General features: G+C 45.3%; 1 long non-coding RNA gene and 2 other non-coding genes across 3 annotated transcripts; 2 read left to right on the top strand and 1 right to left on the bottom strand.

Annotated features, from left to right (window-relative positions):
* Nucleotides 1-11,477: 11,477 nt before the first annotated feature.
* On the top strand, nucleotides 11,478-11,550 carry TRNAF-GAA (transfer RNA phenylalanine (anticodon GAA)). The gene has a single exon. It is a non-coding gene; the product is annotated as a tRNA-Phe (tRNA).
* A 2,995-nt stretch (nucleotides 11,551-14,545) lies between these two features.
* Nucleotides 14,546-17,082, bottom strand: LOC133055746 (uncharacterized). Its single transcript, XR_009692698.1, has 3 exons — nucleotides 16,987-17,082; nucleotides 15,139-15,337; nucleotides 14,546-14,716 (listed from the first exon to the last, which is right to left on the bottom strand). It is a non-coding gene; the product is annotated as an uncharacterized LOC133055746 (long non-coding RNA).
* TRNAE-UUC (transfer RNA glutamic acid (anticodon UUC)) lies at nucleotides 16,719-16,791 on the top strand. Its single transcript has one exon. It is a non-coding gene; the product is annotated as a tRNA-Glu (tRNA).
* Nucleotides 17,083-17,477: the final 395 nt, after the last annotated feature.

Below are 17,477 nucleotides of genomic sequence, written 5' to 3'. Positions count from 1 at the left end.
GACGGACCTTTGTTGACAAAGTAATGTCTCTGCTTCTCAATATCCTGTCTAGGTTGGTCATAACTTTCCTTCCAAGGAGTAAGCATCTTTTAGTTTCATGGCTGCAACACCATCTGCAGTGATTTTGGAGCCCAGAAAAATAAAGTCAGCCACTATTTCCACTGTTTCCCTATCTATTTGCCATGAAGTGATGGGACCAGATGCTATGATCTTAGTTTTCTGAATGTTGAGCTTTAAACCAACGTTTTCATTCTCCTCTTTCACTTTCATCAAGAGGCTCTTTAGTTCTTCTTCACTTTCTGCCATAAGGGTGGTGTCATTTGCATATCTGAGGTCATTGATATTTCTCCCGACAATCTTTATTCTAGCTTGTGCTTCATCCAACCCAGCGTTTCTCATGATGTACTATGCATATAAGTTAAACAAGCAGGGTGACAATATACAGCCTTGACGTACTCCTTTTCCTATTTGGAACCAGTCTGTTGTTCCATGTCCAGTTCTAACTAGTGCTTCCTGACCTGCATACAGGTTTCTCAAGAGGCAGGTCAGGTGGTCTGGTATTCCCATCTCTTTCAGAATTTTCCACAGTTTATTATGATCCACACAGTCAAAGGCTTTGGCATAGTCAATAAAGCAGAAATACATGTTTTTCTGGAACTCTCTTGCTTTTTCGATGATCCAGTGGGTGTTGGCAATTTGATCTCTGGTTCCTCTGCCTTTTCTAAAACCAGCTTGAATATCTGGAAGTTCATGGTTCACATATTGCTGAAACCTGGCTTGGAGAATTTTAAGCGTTACTTTACTAGCATGTGAGATGAGTGCAATTGTATGGTAGTTTGAGCATTCTTTGGAGTTGCCTTTCTTTGGGATTGGAATGAAAACTGACCTTTTGCAGTCCTGTGGCCATGGCTGAGTTTTTTAAATTTGCTGGCATATTGAGTGCAGCACTTTCACAGCATCATCTTCTAGGATTTGAAATAGCTCAACTGGAATTCCATCACCTCCACTAGCTTTGTTTGTAGTGATGCTTTCTAAGACCCACTTGACTTCACATTCCAGGATGTCTGGCTCTAGGTGAGTGATCACACCATCGTGATTATCTGAGTCATGAAGATCTTCTTTGTACAGTTCTTCTGTGTATTCTTGCCACCTCTTCTTAATATCTTCTGCTTCTGTTAGGTCCCTACCATTTCTGTCCTTTATTGAGCCCATCTTTGCATGACATGTTCCCTTGGTATCTCTAATTTTCTTGAAGAGATCTCTAGTCTTCCCCATTCTATTGTTTTCCTCTATTTCTTTGCACTGATCACTGAGGAAGACTTTCTTATTTTTCCTTGCTATTCTTTGGAACTCTGCATTCAAATGGGTATATCTTTCCTTTTCTCCTTTGCTTTTCACTTCCCTTCTTTTCTCAGCTATTTGTAAGGCCTCCTCAGACAGCCATTTTGCTTTTTTGCATTTCTTTTTCTTGGGGATGGTCTTGATCCCTGTTTCCTGTACAATGTCATGAACCTCTGTCCATAGAACATCAGGCACTCTGTCTATCAGATCTAGTCCCTTAAATCTATTTGTCACTTCCACTGTATAGTCATAAGGGATTTGATTTAGGTCATACCTGAATGATCTAATGGTTTTCTCCACTCTCTTCAACTTCAGTCTGAATTTGGCAATAAGGAGTTCATGATCTGAGCCACAGTCAGCTCCTGGTCTTATTTTTGCTGACTGTATAGAGCTTTTCCAACTTTGGCTGCAAATAGAATCAATCTGATTTTGGTGTCAACCATCTGGTGATGTCTATGTGTAGAGTCTTCTCTTGTGTTGTTGGAAGAGGGTGTTTGCTATGACCAGTGCAGTCTCTTGGCAGAACTCTATTAGCCTTTGCCCTGCTTCATTCTGTACTCCAAGGCCAAATTTGCCTGTTACTCCAGGTGTTTCTTGACTTCCTACTTTTGCATTCCAGTCCCTCATAATGAAAAGGACATCTTTTTGGGTTGTTAGTTCTAGAAAGTCTTCTAGGTCTTCATAGAACTGTTCAACTTCAGATTTTTCAGCATTACTGGTCAGGGCATAGACTTGGATTACTGTGATATTGAATGGTTTGCCTTGGAAATGAACAGAGATCATTCTGTTGTTTTTGAGACTGCATCCAAGTACTGCATTTCAGACTCTTTTGTTGACTATGATGGCTACTCCATTTCTTCTAAGGGATTCCTGCCCACAGTAGTAGATATAATGGTCATCTGAGTTAAATTCACCCATTCCAGTCCATCTTAGTTCGCTGATTCCTAGAATGTCAACGTTTACTCTTGTCATCTCCTGTTTGACCACTTCCAATTTGCCTTGATTCATGGACCTAACATTCCAGGTTCCTATGCAATATTGCTCTTTACAGCATCGAACCTTGCTTCTATCACCAGTCCCATCCACAACTGGGTGTTGTTTTTGCTTTGGCCCCATCCCTTCCTTCTTTCTGGAGTTATTTCTCCACTGATCTCCTGGGTGTTCATTGGTAGGACTGATGTTGAAGCTGAAACTCCAATACCCTGGCCACCTGATACGAAGAGCTGACTCAATGGGAAAGACCCTGATGCTGGGAAAGATTGAGGGCAGGAGGAGAAGGGGACGGCAGAGGATGAGATGGTTGGATGGCATCACCGACTCAATGGACATGGGTATGGGTGAACTCTGGGAGTTGTTGATGGACAGGGAGGCCTGGCGTGCTGCGGTTCATGGGGTCACAAAGAGTCGGATACGACTGAGCGACTGAACCGAAGTCCATCTCCTGTTGCTGACGATCCTTCAGCTCTACCACTGTCCACTTCCACTTCCTCCTCCCGTCGGTAACTCTTCTTGCTTGTTCACTCAATGTCAGCTCTGGATGCCAGCTCTTGTACTGTCCTACTGAAATTTTCAAGGTCCTGTACTGTAAGATTAAAAGTGTTTTATTTTTATGTTTTTTTAATGATTTATTTGTGTGAAAAGTATTATAAACCTATTACAATACAGTACTATATAGCCGATTGTGTTAGTTGGGTACCCAGGCTAACTTCGCTGGATTTACAAATTGGACTTATGAACAAGCACTTGGAATGGAACTCATTCATACGTGGGGGACTTACTGTATTATGTATTATAAATACAACTGAGTGTTTGTTGAGACTGGATCCCAAGCACTATTATGATCTCCACATAGCCACGAGGCATTGGCATGAGGCCTTCAAAGCTTCAGGCTGCAGTGGTTTCAAAGTCCACCTCAGGAGTGAATCCTGAAGCCCCGGGAGATCTCTTTCTGCCTGGGTAGGTAGGTCTACGCCACTGAGGTGTCCTGCATGGTCAGGAAAGGAAAAGTTTGGGAATGCCGGCTCTGACACATGCTAGCTGTGTGATTTTGGAAGTTCCTCCGCCTCTCTGTGCCCCCGTGGCCTCATCTGTATAAGGAGATGGTGCCTATAACCAGCTCCTGAGCTTGCCGTGAGGATTGAAAGCAGGTGAAGGACTAACCCAGGGTGTGACACGCTGGGAGGGCACAAACGCTGCTGTCTAGGCTGGAAAACCACGGGCCCCTCCTGCATCAAAGTGTAAGTGCAGTGAACGGAGGTAACCGCGACACCAAAGCTCCTTAGCTGTTACTGTCATCAGCTCTGCGGGTCCCACGCCTAGATAGTAGACCCAAACTGGGCATCCCCAGCAGTGAGCGCCCCCTACTGGACACGTGGCCCCTCCGTTCCTGGTTTTGATTCAATCCCGCAAACATTATGAAGTGCCCATGGCAGCCAGATTGGAAGATACAGTCGGAAGACGCCTCCCACCAGGGGATAAGGTGCCAAGAATTAATAGTACAGGGGACTTCTCCTGGTGGTCCAGTGGTTAAGAATCTTCCTTCCAGTGCAGAGAGTGGGAGTTCGATCCCTGGTTGAGGAACTAAGATCCCACATGGCGCCCGCGAACTAAACCGCAGCGCCACAGCGATAGAGTTCTCGGGCCGCGACTAAGACCCGACGCAGCCAAGAAATAATTAATTAATTACTTTAAACCGCAAATTAGAAAAAGAGTTAATGGTACAGAGCGGCATGGGTGACCAGCCAGGGAAGGGATGTACAGGAGTAGCCAGGAGTGGGGTGGTGGTCAGGGAAGGCCAACACCCCGCCCCGCCTGCCTCTCTTCTGTCCTCTTGTTTTCCCTCTGCCCTCCTTGTTTCCCTTATTTAACACCTACATGCTGTGCCCTTCAGGGCAGGTGCCCTGAAGATGTGGGAAGAAGAAAACTAATGATAAAAAAAAAAAAGAATAATACCCCAAGAGTACAAGGCACTTAGCAATACAGGCAGTGCTCAAAGCCTTTCGCTGGTATTAGTTCATTTAATCCTCACGATAACCCCTCAAAGTTACCCTTGTCCTTTTACAGAGTGAGGCATAGAGAGGCTGAGTAACCTGCCCTGGGTCACAGAGCCCCAGGTGGTGGAGCTAGGGTTTGTCCCAGGACGATGCTCTTCATGGCTGGGAAAACACAGACTCCTCTTACCTCCAAGTGTAAGAGCGGTGAACAGAGGTGTCCGTGACACCAAAGCTCGTGGGGGCCCCGGAGGACAGAAGGGGCCCGGGTCACCCCAGAGAAGCCTCTGGAGAGGGGAGAGCCAGGGTTGAGTCTGGACGGGTGAGTGTGTCAGGAGAGAGGTGGGGGTGTTCCCAGGGGAGGAAGACGCTTGGGCGTGGGCCGGGGCAGGGTGCTGGGACACCTGGAGAGATCTCGGGGCCGCCACGCAGGTCCCGCCAGCGCGCGTTCATCAGTGCTCACTGGGCACCGCAACGTGCGCAGGGCTCTGCTCGGGGCCATGTGCCTTCTTCTGTGAGCAGCTCACGGTTGCCAGGCTCTGTTCAAGGAATGTGTTTAGGGGATGCACACACATGATGCGTGCTTACACAAAGATGGATGTGGCTGCCTGTGGAGGATGGACTAGAGGGAAGTAAAAGTAGGGAGTAGGGAGCTTGGCCGGGGGTTGGTTGGGAAGCTGCCATTTCCAAGGCTGAAGCCCAGTGATCACACCAAGGATGGTGGAGTGGTTGGATGTAGGGTGTCAGGGGCGTGGGAGGAAAAAGGGACCAGGTCTGACGAGGTGGGTGGATCGTGGAGTCACACGGGCCCCCTGGTGGGACAAGAGCTACAGAGCAGGGGAGACTGGTGGGTGGGGTGGGGGCAGGCAGTCTGGATTTTATACTAAAGGATGTGAGCTGGGCGTGTCGTGGAAGGAAAATGGCATGGACCACTCTGTATATTAAAAACATCTCTCTGGAGGAATAAACAGTACAAAAATGTAGATTTTATATGTACTAGGATCCAGCTTGTATAAAAGTTTAATATACCATAAATGTAGCATTACAAATCAATGCAGAAAAAAGGGATTAGTCACTGGTGCTGGGACGATTGGTTAGGTACTTAGGGAAAAAAATAATGTTGACTCCTCAACATCATAAACCAAAATAAAATCCAGATGGATAAAAGAAGCAAATTCAAAAGAATAATAATGATAAATCTCCAAAACAAGCAGGGAAAAAATAAAGGTGAATACTAATTTGATTTCTGGATAGGACAGAGCTTTTTAAGCACCAATGAAAGAAATCTGTGATTGATAGATTTGGCTATATTAAAGCAAAACCTCAGAACACTGGAGAATATTATGAATAAAATTTAAAAGCAAACACACTGATATACTGATGATGGATCAATGATCAATATCCTTCATATATAAAAAGTTCTTAAAAACAAATAAGAACCAACACAATATTGTAAAGCAATTATACTCCAATTAAAAATAAATAAAGCACACACACACAAAATAAGAAAATAGGTAATCACTCTAACAGAGAACAAAGACCTTTGTAAAAGAAGGGAAGCACATGTTTAATAGATGAATGAAAAAAGTTCACCTGCATAATTAAAGATATGCAAAAACATATAAGCAAGACAATATATTTTAAAAGCTCGCCAAACTAATAAAAAATTTCATAATAATTTTTAAAAAACAGTGTTAGTGAGGATACAGAAAAATGGGTACTCACACTGGTGGGGTTATAATTTGGCTTTTCCACTGGAAAAAATGTGGTAACAGAAGAAGCCCTGAAAATGTCCTCACACTTTGGTCCAGTAATTCCACTTCTAGATATCTAGTGTCAGGAAATAATCAGAGACATAAGCAAAGGTTCACACAGGTGAATTATACTGCAACATAGTAATGTTTAAAAAGGAGAAATAATTCAGTATCCCAAAAAAGAATAGTAAACAAATAAGGTGTGGTATTTCCATGTGCTTGAATATTAAATAGCAATTAAAATCAAGTTTCCAAGGAGTATTTAAGGACATGAATAAGCCTTAATAAAATAATACTATGTGAAAAAACTGAAAATAATTATTTCATATGATTCAGAAATCACTTATTGCACATATTATATATTACATACTACATATAGTATATATAAAATCATATACAGTATACTTACTATACATAACTATATAGTGCACACATGCTAAGTCATTTCAGTTGTGTCCAACTCTGTGACCCTATGGACTATAGACCACCAGGCTCCCCTGTCCATGGGATTCTCCAGGCAAGAATACTGGAGTGGGTTGCCATGCCCTCCTCCAGGGGATTTTCCTGAACAAGCGATCGAACCCTCATCTCTTGTGTCTCCTGCATTGGCAGGCGGATTCTTTACCACTAGCACCACCTGGGAAGCCCAATTATATAGTATGCTATGCCAAATATTATATATCATATAAATTGAACCACAGCAGAGGTTAGGAATGCCAGAAACCTCCATGAAGTCAAAAATTCACATATGATTTATATTGGGCTGTCGTATCCGCCATTCCACATTAGGGGATTTAAGCAACCATGAGCCCATGTAGTACTGCAGTATTTATCATTGAAAGAAATCCATGCAGTTCAAACCCATGTTGTTCCAGGGTCAACTGTGCTATATTATATATATAGTATGTATTATGTATATTAGTGTCTGGTCTACAAAGGGCTGCCTCTCGTTGTGTTGTTGTTATTAATGAAACCACTGGAAGTAGAACCTCCAGAGGCCAGTAAAACCAACTTCAGGGAAACAGTCTGGAGACTCCCCCTGCCTCCAAAGCTAATCCAACTCATAGGAGTTCCCTGGTGGTCTAGTGGTCAGGACTCCACGCTTTCACTGGCGAGAGCCTGGGTTCCACGCCTGGTAGGGGAACAAAGATCCTGCAAGACACCTGGCACGATTAAAAAATACCAAAAATGTGCACACCCAGAGAGCCACTGAGGATGGCGACAGCCCCAAGAGGAAGCCAAGACCTCCAGGGCGCCACCTGGTGGTGACAGAGGTTATATCCTAAGCACATACCTAAGCACAGCTCTCATTTATAATTCAAACTCAAGTGCATCACTTAAATCAGCCTCATTGACTTTAAGAACACCCCAGCACATTCTGTGGGTGGATGTTGTCCTGGTCAGATTGCAGGATATCAGAATTTGCTTAATAAAAGGAGTTCTGTTCTTAATTTTCTTCTGTAAGAGAAGCAGACACGTTGCCATTACATAAAGACGTTAAAATCAATTTGGGGATTATAGTTCCTCTACTTGGGATTTCCAGAGGACTTTCCTTCAACAGTATTTCCAGGGGGCAGGTTTCAGTACCAAGGGCACCTGTGTCCACCTTGGAGCCCATTACTCTTCCCTTTGCTAATCTAAGTATCTTAAAGGAAGGGATGATGTAATGGGTTGGCCAAAAAGTTCGTTGGGGTTTTTCCATTACATCTGATAGAAAAACATGAATGAACATTTTGGCCAACCCAGTATATACGGTTCATTTCTAGAGCCTCAAGCTGAATGTGAGGCACATAATGGAAACTCAATAAACAGTTCGTATCACTGATCATTTATTATGTAAGCCATGTGCCAGGGCATTTTAGCTACCTATTGCTGTGTTACAAATTACCCTACAACTTAGCAGCTTAAAATAACAACACTTATACAGTCTCACCCAGTTTGGGAGGGTCAGGAATTGGGAGTGGCTGAACGGGGTGGTTCTAGCTCAGGGTCTCCTACGTGATTGCAGCCAAGAGGCTGGCCAGGACTGTGGACATCTGAAGGCTTGACCGGGGCTCGAGGGCCCATTTTCTAGTTGGCTCTTCCACGCGACTGGCCAAATTGTGCTGGCTGTTGGCAGGAGACCCCAGCTCCTCGCCTTGCAGACCTGCCCAGAGGGCTGCTTGAGTGTCCTCCTCCTGGGCAGCTGCTTTTCCCAGAGCAAAGGATCCAGGAGAGACCAAAGTGGAAGCGGCAGTGTCTTTTGTGACCTAGCTTTGGAAGTCATGCATCGGCGTTTCCGCACTGGTTACACAGTCCAGCCCTAGTCCGAGTGAGAGGGGACCACCGGGAGGCCAGGATACTGGAGACCTACTGGGGGCTGGCTGCCACACAGGGACCCTACTGGCCACTTATATGTGTTGCTTCTAACCCTCACGACACTGCTATGGGCTGGGGTTTTTTTTGTCCTCACTGAATGGATAAGAAAATATCCCCAAAGTAACTAAGTGTCTTGGGACTTTCCTGGAGCTTCAGTGGTTAAGAATCCGCCTGCCAATGCAGAGGACACGGGTTCGATCCCTGGTCCGGGAGGATTCCACATGCCAAGGGGCAACTAAAACCATGCTCTACAGCTATGGAAGCCCACACACCTAGAGCCCATGCTCCAAAATAAGAGAAGCCACCACAATGAGAAGTTCATGTTCTTGCAGCTAGAGAGGAGCTCCCGCTTGCCTCAACTAGAGAAAGCCCGAGTGCAGCAACAAAGACCCCCCACAGCCAATAAATAAATATTCTATATTTTAAAAAAATTTTAATCAAAGTAGTGAAGCATCTTACCCTAGAGCAGAAAGTTCCAAAAGATAAATGCCACCTTTATAGGAGGGACTCCAAAGTCACATGACAAAAGGCATGGATTTGGGATATGAGGAGCAATGAGGGTCAGAATCTAGTTGGATACCTCAGTGGTGAAATATTGCTTTCCCCTCGGCCAGACTGTTTCCTCATTCACTGAAAAAAAATGTACCAGCTGTGTACTTGAACACCCTGAAATACTTATTCTAGACATCTCCCTAGTTAAGAATCCTTTTCTTATATCCAACTCTGCATCTTTGTAAGGACGTGAACCTCCTGCAGTTAGAGGTTGTGCTCCTGGAGGAGTTGAACTTCTATAAAGAAGGCACTGTTTGATTCAGGTATGAAAGTTCTGCTACGTTGGTGAATCTCTTCCAAATTCTAAACAACTGCCCAAATGTATTAAATTTAACTTAGATGAGACACTTTAAAGGAAGAAAGCAGCAAGACTTCTGGAAGTTAAAATAAAGACCCAAGATACCAAGTTTCCAGGCTCTCTCCCCAGCCAGCCCCATTCCTCCGTCTCTGATGTTAGAATCACAACAACAGTGATGATGATGATGTATATTATCTCATTTGAGTTTCCCCTTAACTTCAGAAGCCAGAATAATTATTTGTCCTTAATTGTATAGATGATGATGGAAAGGGTAAGCAATTTCCCCAAAGTCACATGGCTCATCTTTGGAGCAAAGTTGGGTTAGATGCTGAGCGTCCTGCCTCCCAATCCTGTGATATAGTTTTCACTGCTCCCAAAACTTGAAAGCCAGCTGGTGCTCTGTGATGACTTAGAAGGGGCGGGAAGTAGGGGTGGTGGGGGAGAAGCTCAAGCAGGAAGCTCAAGAGGGAGGAGATATATGCACATGTTAATTAACCTGATTGTAATAATCATTTCACAATACATATGTGTATCAAAAAAGAAGAATTTATGGGTCAAAATAAAACCTTGACCAATTAAAAAAAAATTTGAAAGCAAGCAAAATGATGAACCAGGGGGTGGGGAGGGTGAAATGAATTCTCAGGGTGTTTGTGGGCTTCTCATTAGAAGGGTTCACTGTTTCTTTTCATCGCTTGTCCACTGTGGCTGTTCTGTCTTTTGAGTTCTTTTTCTTCCCCTGATGTGAACACGAACCATCTCATTCAGATACACCCAAACCTAGCTTCCAGGAACTGTGCAGAAAAATTGCCCTGAACCCACCTCTCTCCTCCCATTTTTTCTCTTCTCTTTTTCCAGCGTCAGCTGCAGGCTGAGCCCCCAGCAACTGCTTCTCAGTGACTGGGAAGCCCTGTCAGAGGGTGCATTTTTGGGAATCCAGCTGGCCAAGGCACTGTGTTATTCTATCATCAGCAGGCGTTTTCCCTAGAAGTCCCGCCAAACCTTTGTAGGATGCCCTGACAGTCTAGCACTGAGCTGGAAGAAACAACTGCACAAGATTAAGACTAATAAAACAGATTCCATCTTTAAAAATGGCCAAATGCTCCCGAGATGGCAGAAATGGAGAGAACAAGAGATTTTGAGAGTTAACCTCTTGAAAGAAAATAACACATCATCACTCAAATTCAAGGAATTTCCTGGTACTATCATTGGAAAAAAGGTCGCAGGCCACAGGTTGAAAGTTAGAAAGAACAGAACCAGAGAAAGCCAGGGACCCAGGGCCAGCTGCTCGGGGCCACCCAGCCTACTGCTCCCAGAGCATCCCAGAGTGGCACAGGGTGGCCAGCTCAGGAATCGTCTGTTGGGGGACTGAGTTAGGTGCGCTTGTGGGTAACATTGGCTAATCACTCTCGTAGTCTCTTTCAATGAAGAGCATCCTTGTTCAGCTCCTCTGAGCCTCTGTTGACTGTGCTATCGTGACTCCTCTGTGCCTCTGCGGCGGCCTGGGACACCCTGCGTGAGGCTCTCAGTCTCCCAACACAAGGTTTAAAGGGCTTGTTGGCTGCATCAATTCCCTGACCCAATTTAACAAATGTGAGAGAACTCTCCATTTAGGTGCTCAAACTGAGGTTTAAAAAGGGTTGGCTGTTGTTATTGGCTTTTTTCCTTTCTATCATTTATTTAACCAACATTTACCAAGCATCATCTATATGGCAGGTGCTGGAGAGGAAGCAGTGAAGAAAATGATCAACTTCCTGCCCTTCTAAAGCTGACAGTCTAGTGAGGTAAACAGGGAATATTCACCAGGTATTAGTCAATTGCATACTCTGCTAGAAGAAAAGATAGAGCAGGAGGCCTGCATCATCAGCATAAGCCTCACTGAGAAAGGGATGCTGGAGTAAATATCCAGGATCAGGGGACTTCTCAGGGGGTCCAGTGGCTAAGACTCTAAATTCCCAGTGCAGGGGGCCTGAGTTCAGTCCCTGGTCTGGGAGCTAGATCCCAAATGCCACATGCAGATCAAAGATCCTGCATGCCATAACTAAGAACTTGTACAGGCAAATAAATAAATATTTTTTTGTAAGATTCAGGATCAGGAAGTGTGGCAGATATATAATTCCCCAAAGATGTGCACATCCCAATCCCCAAACCTGCAAATGGCATTGTGTATGGACCTATGAACGGGTGGCAGAAATAGCTCAGTTGGGAGAGCGTTAGACTGAAGATCTAAAGGTCCCTGGTTCAATCCCAGGTTTCGGCAACTGTTTCTGACCATTTGCTTCCCTGGTAGCTCAGCTGATAAAGAATCTGCCTGCAATGCAGGAGACCTGGGCTCGATCCTTGGGTTGGGAAGATCTCCTGGAGGAGAGCATGGCAACCCACTCCAGTATGCTTGCCTGGAGAATCCCCATGGACAGAGGAGCCTGGCGGGCTACAGTCCATGGGATCACAAAGAGTCAGATGCAATGGAGAGACTAATCACAGCACATAGACCTTAGGTGGCAAAAGGGCTTTTGCAGCTGTGATTCAGTTAAGGATCTTGGGATGGGAAAATTATCTGGGTGGGCCCAATGTTGTGGCAAGAGTACAATGTGTTGATCTGTTACACTTGTATGTTGCAAAATGATCACCCCCAAAGCATTAGCCAACACCTCCATTCCATCCCACAACTGCCATTTCCTTTTTTTATTTTTTCTTTTCTTCTCTTTTCTTCTTGGTCATACCACGAGGCTTGTGAGATCTCATTTCTCTGACCAAGGATGCAAGCTGGGCCCTCAACAGTGACAGTGAGGAGTCCTAACCACTGGATCGCCAGGGCAGTCCCACCATATCGTTTTCACGGTGAGAACATTAAAGATCTACTATCTTAGCAATTTCAAGTATATAATGTGATCACCACGCTGTACACTAGATTTCCAGAACCAATTTGTCTTTTTTTTTTTTTTAATGTATTTCTTTCTTTAGTGGGTTGTGCCAGGAGTTAGTTGCAACACACAGGATCTTTCAGTCAAGGCATATGAACTCTTAGTAACGGCATATGGGATCTAGTTCCCTGACCTGGGATTGAATCCAGGCCCCCTGCATTGGGAGCATAGAGTCTTAGCCACACAACCACCAGGGAATTCCCCATATTTGTCTTATAATTGGGAGTTTGTACCCTTTGGCCAACATCCTCCTAATTCCACCAACCCCCCAGCCCCTGCTAACCACCATTCTCTTCTCTGCTTCATAAAACTCATGAAACTTAGACTTTTCTCATTTTTTATAAATGAGATTATACAGTTTATCTCTCTCTGTCTGACTGATCTCAGCCTAATGTTCTCAAGGTCCATTCATGATGTCACAAAGGGCAGGATTTCCTGTTTCTCTAGAGCCTGAATAATATTCCATTGCGCATTATATAACGCACCTTCTCTATCCATTCATCCCTCGATGGACATTTAGGTTGTTTCTATATCCGGGCTATTGTGAAAAATGTATTTCCTGTGTTTGCAACCCAGCACCTAGACACAAGAACTGACCTATTATTCTGATGTAAAGAAAAAAACATAGCTTCCTGTGCCCCCCACATGGAATTTTAGAAGTTAGTAAAAATAACTATCCTGCCCCCAAATACCAGCACTCTTATCACAGTGCCTGAAATTCCACTATTTGACATTCACTCCTTTAGATACAATCCCCTATGCATTCATTCATTCAATGCCTGCCATGTTGATTGAAGGCTTGCCGTGTGCCAGACACTATTCTTTATGCTGAGAATTTAGCAATAAACAAAACAGTGATGTTTGGGGAAGACAATGAGGCTGAAAGGTCATAACTAGCGCAGTAGGAGAATAGAGCCTCGGAAGCCAGGGAAAGAAAGCATTTTAAGAAGGAGGTATGGACTTTCCTTGTGGTGCAGTGGATAACAATCCAGCTGCTGATGCAGGGGACATAGGTTCGATCCCTGGTCAGGGAAGATTCCACATGCCACAGAGCACCTGAACCTGTGCACCACCACCACCGAGGCCTCGCTCCAGAGACTTCAGGCCGCAGTTCCTAAGCCTGTGTGCCTAGAGACCGTGCTCCACAACAAGAGAAGCCACCACAGTGAGAAGCCTGCACATGACAACAGAGCAGCCCCCACTCGCCACAGCTAGAGAAAGCCTGTGGGCAGCAACGAAGCCCCAGTGCAGCCAAAGATACAACAGATAAACATTAAAACAGAAAAGAAGGAGGTGTGATTGACAAACACTGCCTGCCGCTAAACAGGGTAAGGTGAAGACTGAGAATTTACCTTGCCATTTGGTAAGATGGATGTCACTGAGAACCTTGACAAGAGCTGTTTATCTGGAGTAGTGAAAGAAATGCACGATAAGATCAGGTTCAAAAGAGCCTGGTAATTAAGGCAGTGGAGTCACTGAGCATCGTCCCAGCCTCCCACGTAGAGATCTACAAGTTGTACACTGCACGACAGAGAGGTGCCCCTGATGCAGGCCATGATATGAGTGCTGCTTCTTGGAGTTCCCAGATGAGCAGTCCTGGTATGGATGAATCTTTCTGGAATTTTTGCTATAAAGGGCAACAGAGAAATTGGGCAATAGTTATAAGGGGATGTGGAATCAAGGAAGAATTTTTTTCAAGATAGGATTTATAATGACAAGTTTGTCACTAATAGGAATGACAGTAGGAAATGACAAATTGATTGAAACCAAATATCCCATAAGATGTAGTGACTTACCAGCTAGGGAGAAATTCCTTGACAGCAAACTAAAAGCAAACCAGTGTGTGAGGAGAAGGAAGAGACCAAAGCCTGGGAGGAGAGAGATAAACTCAACAGGTTCAAAGATGCACTTCATTGGTTCCCCTGCTTCTACTTTAATCTGAGATGATGTTCCCAGAAAAGGAAAACTTAACAGAAAAGGATGCATCTCTCATATGTGAATTCCATGTACAGTGGCACCTGGATAAGAGAGGAGAAATTTGATAGGTATATCAGTTAGGAGTACTTTTGGCTGTAAATAACAGAAAATCCAAACTATCAGTAGACTGAACAGGATACAATTTTATTTCTTCCTTGCTTAAAAGAAGCTCGTAAATAGACAGTCAAAGACTGGCATGGTGGCAATATGATGCCATCAGGGACTCATGCTCCTTCCATATTTCTATTTCATTCTCCCAACATGTAGCTTCCATCCTCAAGGTCATTTCATGGTCCAAGATGGCTGCTGGAGCTCTAGCCATCAAGCCTAGCTTCCAGGCAATAGGAAGAAACACCAGAAAGGGCTCTCCTCCCAGCTGAGTCAGCTCTCTTTAAGAAGACTTCTTGCAAGTGCCATGCCACACTTCCACTTCCACTGGTTCAGAACTCAGTCTCAAGGGCAGACTCAGCCACAAGGAAAGCCAAGAAATGCAGTTTGTGGTTGGGCACAGTATCCGGACTCCTTCTGAGGAACAAGGAAAGAATGGCTATTTAGGTAGGCAACTAGATGTCACTGACTCAGAGAGTTTTTCCCAGAGTCATTCAAATGCTGCCTCATCACCAATACCGAGGTTAACCTCAGACCAACCCCAGGGGAGAGAGGGGAGCAGAATGGGGAGAGCCTTGATCTTGAGCTTGGAAAGGCCAGAGAATTCACATTTAAATGTGACAGCTCTGTGTGGTTGGAGACACAGCTACTGTTGGGAATGTGATGACCCTCACAGACTAGCTGCCAGCTCTCCAGGGCACCCCAAAGTCACGTGCAAGACTGGGTCTTGTAGCATTAACCCTGGGATGCCCAGGGTGGGTGGGGACTTGTTCCCAGGATGCAAGCAGCAAGTCCAAGCCTCTGGGCCAGCTCCCACTGCCTTGGCTGTTGTGTTTTACCTCATTGCAGCCTCTGCACTTTGTCAGAGAATGTAAATTTCTGCTTCTTCCCTTTAGTTTCCTGCTCAGGAAGTGGTGGAAAAGATGTTAGGGTCCCAGGACATGCCTCGTGTGGCCCAATATTCCTCGTGGCTGCTGAGCTGACATCAATTCATGGAATTTTTTACAACAGGCTTCTCTCTTCCTGCTGAGAAGCTCCCTGGATAGAACAACAGAGAGACCTATGGGGGGTTCAGCCAGGAAGAAAGGGCTGTGAGTAAGTCAGACCTCATGGCTCCTTCGAACACTCAGAGGTAACATTAATCTGGACATTTGGATGAAAGGCCCAGCTCTGCATGCCAGGCCATTTCTAAGCTACATGGCCAGAAAGCATCTCAGGATGCGGAGACCTGCGGCTCTCCTTTGCGGGGTGTGAGCCCAGGACTGGGAAGACTCATGCTTTCCCTGGGCTGCCTCACTGTCTTTCTTTCCGCTACCAATTTAGAAGCAGAGTTTAATAAGAAAAACAGAAGCCACAGGAAGAAGGAGACCCTGGAAACAATCTACGTGTCAAAAGCCTTTGCATTTCGGTTGCTCTCAATTAGGACACCCCACTGTCTCTAGGGCAGGAAGCCTGCCAGGAATTAAAGACCAGTGATGACCACATCTGAACCCAGCCCCCACCCCCACCCCAGGGAATGTTCTCTGCAAACCAGAGCAAGGATGGCCCCGTGGACCAGCTGCTCCCCTCTCCTGGACATGGGCTACTTTATCTTTCTCCCCTCCTTCCTTCCCTTCTGCTCTCTGTCCACCTCTTCTTACTTTTTCTTTTCCCTGTCCCGTTACCCTTTTCCCTTCCTTTGTCAAGGTCTTTAGTCCTCTTAGGAGACATTCCTCAAGTTGGCTCCCTTGGGGGATGCCAGGATTAGAAGGCATCCCTCTAATACTTGAGAATGAAGTTTAGAAACAATATATATAAGTGGCCAATAGAGTCCCTGTGTGGCAGCCAGCCTCCAGTATGGCCCCAGTGATCCTGGCCTCAAGCATTACAGGTTGACTGAGTGATGTGTAGGGATAAATGCATTCCTGCTTAAGACGTCACATGTCAAAGAGAAGGATTAGTCATAACAACAGCCATGTTTACTGATTGCTTATGAGTTCTTTTTTTTTTTTTTTTTTTTTTTTTTTGCTGCTCCGTGTAGCTTGCAGGATCTTAGTTCCACCACCAGGGATCAAACCCATGCCCCCTGCATTGGCATCATGGAGTCTTAACCACTGAACCACCAGGGAAATCCCTTACTGATTGCTTATTATGTGCCGGACACTGTCCTCAGCACTTAACAATCTTTAGCTCATTGGTTCCCCAAGACAATCTCATGTTGCTGGTATTTAGGTTTCCTCCGTCAAATAGAGAAGGTGGCCTTCAGATTACAAGGTCTGAGGAAAGAGACTGAGTGATTTCTTCCCGTTCTGCTGCTTCTGTGGGGAGCTCCTCTTGAAACTCCCCACGGGATCCTCGTGAAGAAGCTCATTTCCTTCACGGAGGCTGGGGAAGGTGTGTGCTTATGATCAGGCTATAAAAAAAGGCAGGTGATGGGACTTCCCTGGTGGTCCAGCAGTTAAGACTCTGTGCTTTCAATGCAGGGGGCCCAGGTTCAATCCCTGGTCGGGGAACCGGATCCCACATGCTAGAGCTAAAGACCTCCCATGCCACAACTAAGACGAGGCACAGCCAAATAAATATTAATTTTAAAGGCAGCAGACCTCTTATTCTATGGGCACAGGCTGATGCAGCAGGTGATAATGGATGACAACTAGTATGGGATTCTACTTGGTCACAACCAACTAACAAGTTATCACACCTCTTACCTCTGTCCCACGTGACTTGTAGTTATTGAATCAGTCAGCATGCATGTCTTTGGAAGTAGCAGGAAGCCCAAACAAAAGTGTTTCAACGTTGGAGACATCTCCCTAAGGAAGACACCCAGAGGTAGAGTAGTTCCAGGGTAGATTAATTCAATAGCTCATTGATGGCATCAAGGACTCAGATTCTTTCTATCTTTCTGACTGTCGTCCTCAAAGTCACCCCTCATGGTCTCAAGGTGGCTGCCATAGCTCCAGGCAAACATCCACACACAACATCCAGAAGGGGAAAGGGGGCTGCCTCCTTGTGTCTCTTTATAGGAGCAAAAAATCCTTTCCTAGTAGCCCCCAGGAGACTTCTCACACCCCATTGGCTGGAACTGGTCACATGTCCCTGTCTAAACCAGAAACAGGCAAAAGGGATGGAGCCACATGTTTCCATCAGTGGATCAGGATTTACCCACCCTGGGTGGGGGAGGGGTGGGCATAGAAGAGGC

The sequence above is a fragment of the Dama dama genome, chromosome 5, assembly GCF_033118175.1.
Source record: "Dama dama isolate Ldn47 chromosome 5, ASM3311817v1, whole genome shotgun sequence".
Lineage (NCBI taxonomy): Eukaryota > Metazoa > Chordata > Mammalia > Artiodactyla > Cervidae > Dama > Dama dama.
Note: the sequence above shows the minus strand (reverse complement) of the source record. Positions and strands in the feature narration are given on the sequence as shown.